The sequence below is a fragment of the Trichechus manatus genome, unplaced genomic scaffold (genome assembly GCF_000243295.1).
Source record: "Trichechus manatus latirostris isolate Lorelei unplaced genomic scaffold, TriManLat1.0 scaffold00057, whole genome shotgun sequence".
Lineage (NCBI taxonomy): Eukaryota > Metazoa > Chordata > Mammalia > Sirenia > Trichechidae > Trichechus > Trichechus manatus.
The window spans coordinates 5,773,204-5,775,864 of record NW_004443993.1 but is presented as its reverse complement, the minus strand read 5'-3'; the positions used below and the strand labels follow the sequence as shown (position 1 = coordinate 5,775,864).

Here is a 2,661-nt window from a genome sequence, read left to right as displayed (position 1 = left end):
ACTTGACAAGTGGGTTACTTGGAATATAATAAAGAGGATACAACACTTGTATCAGAGGTTGCGGGGAGAGGGGGCTTAGTTTTCACTGTGTAGATTTATATACTTCGGTTCTATGTGCACAATTACTTATTAAAAAATTACATTAGAATATTCAAAGCTATAGTAAATTTTAAAATTATCTTAAAAATATATTGCAAGCGACCAGACTTAATGGTTTGATTGAGACTGGAGGGGCCTTGGAAGACATGACCCCCAGACTCTCTGTTAGCCCAAAACTAAAACCATCTGGAGGCCAACTCTTCAGAGAAATATTAGACTGGACTATGGGACATAAAATGATACCCGTGAAGAGTGTGCTTCTTAGCTCAAGTAGATACATAAGACTAAATGGGTGGCTCTTGTCCAGAGGCGAGATGAGTAGGCAGAGAGGATCAGGAGCTGGTTGAATGGACACAGAAAATCCAGAGTGGAAAGGAGGAGTGTGCTATCACAGTATAGGGAGAGCAACAAGGGTCACATAATAATGTATGTATAAATTTTTGTATGAGAGACTAACTTGAACTGTAAACTTTTACTTAAAGCACAATTAAAAAAATAAAAAGATAAAAAGATACTGCAAGCAATGGATGAATAGATAAACAAATTGTGGTACATACAATGGGATATTATTCAGCTGTAGAAAAGAGTGAAGTACTAATACATGCTACAAGGTAGATGAACCTCAGAAACATTATGCCCAGTGGAAGGAGCCAGACACAAAAGGAAACATAGTGTGCGATTCCATTTATATGAAATATCCAGAATAGGTGATCCAGAGACAAAAAGAAGACTGGTGGTTGCTAGGGAATGGGGTGGGGGTAGGGAAATGGGGAGTGACTGCTTAATGAGTATGGAATTTTATTTGGGGGTGATGAAAACGTCTTGAAATTATAGAGGTGGTGGTTGCACAACATTGTAAATGTACTGAAATGACACTGAATTGTACATTTTCAAATGGTTAATTTTGTTATGTGAATTGCACCTTAATTTTTTAAGCAAAAAAAAAAAGGACAGAAGAACAATGTCTAGCAGATACCAAAACTATGAGATATTGTCTGAGTTAAACCTAGTACTACAGTAACAAAAATACTATAAGTAAGTAGATTTAAAGAACGCAAATTGATTTTCTCACAGTCTGGAGGGTAGAAGTCCAAATCAGGGTCTCAGACATGTTGATTCTTTCTGTGAGTGTCTCGCCTAGTTTCTGGTGACTGTCATCAATCCTTGGCATTCCTTGGCAATCCTTGGTGTTCCTTGGAGTCTGACTTCCCCCGTGTGTGTTTCTGTGTCTATTCTGCTCTTTTTATAACTCAGAAGTGATTAGGTTTAAGACCTACCCTATTCTGATATGACCTCGTTCATACAACAGAAAAACTCCTATTTTCAAACAGAGTCATATTTACAGATACAGGGGTTAGGATTTAAACACATATTTGGGGGGAACACATTTCAATCCCTAACAGATATGTTATCCTGGCTCGGATTTCTCCAGAAGCAGAGCCTGAGACAAAGATTTGGATGAAGTAGTTTACCTGGGAAGTGATCCCAAGAAACACCAGTAGAGGAGCAGGAAAGTGGGACAAAGAAGGGGAAGAGCCAATCCAGGGTGCACTGATGATCAGGTGACTGATGTGGGCAAATGGGGCTCAGTCCCACCAAGGACTAGATGGTGTCAAACATGCCTCTGAGTTATCCTCCCTGGTGTGGGTTGGCTTTCCTGGGAAGTGGACTCTGAGATGGAGTTTAACATGCAAGTTGTTCATTAAAGAATATCATTGGGGTCAACATCCATGGGAGAGAGGGGAAGGAAGCAGGAATAGGCAGAGGGAGACGCCAAGCTGAGTAGGGCTCACAACAGCCACAGCTCACCCCACGGGGAGCTCTGAAGCCAAAATGGTCCTCTGGTTGCCCCACATTAGACCAAGATTGCCAGATCTTTATCCCCTGCACTGATGTACTGCATTGGAAAGGGGCATGACTTCGGACAAGGTAGCCCTCTGCGGCTTAGTCTGTCTCCAAAGGAGTCAGCCAAGAGTCCTCCCTGCAACAGGTCCTTCCTTGAAGGGAAATCTGGGAGGCCCATCCCAGTGTCTACCACATCACTGAGTGGAGAGGGAGCTAGGGTACTTATACACAGACTCCCAAGTCATGGTTGACTGAGGGCATTAATTCCCTTGTGTTTCCAACCTGCAGAGTGGGCTCCAGAAACCAGAGGGAGCCCTTAGGCAAAGGGGTGCTGTTAATGGCCATCAGAATTTGAATAAATGAAGGTGTGCATGGATATGATAAAACCTGAGGGGACATGACAACCCAAACTGTGTGTTCTTGGCAAGGAAAAAAGTAGATCAATGGAACACACCAAGCACCCAACTGTATCCCACACTAGGTCTCTTTATTAAGCTCCAAGAAAGGGCCAGAACCCAACCTTTAAGCCAGGGGGAGCTTCGAGGAACCAGGGGAGGGACAGAGGTGGGCCTGGGGATGAGGAATCTGACAAAAGTCTTGGAGTTTTTGTCACGATCTCCACACCCACAGACTGGGAAAAGAAACCCTGCCATGGGGGTGAAGTTCTGCGACCCAGCAGTGGGGTTGGGGCTTGTCGTGGTTTGAATTATGTCCCCC

At 43.4% G+C, this 2,661-nt stretch overlaps 1 pseudogene; it reads left to right on the top strand.

Moving 5' to 3' along the window:
- LOC101340908 (CD209 antigen-like protein 2) overlaps positions 1-2,661 on the top strand; it is a 118,486-nt pseudogene that overhangs the window by 74,905 nt on the left and 40,920 nt on the right.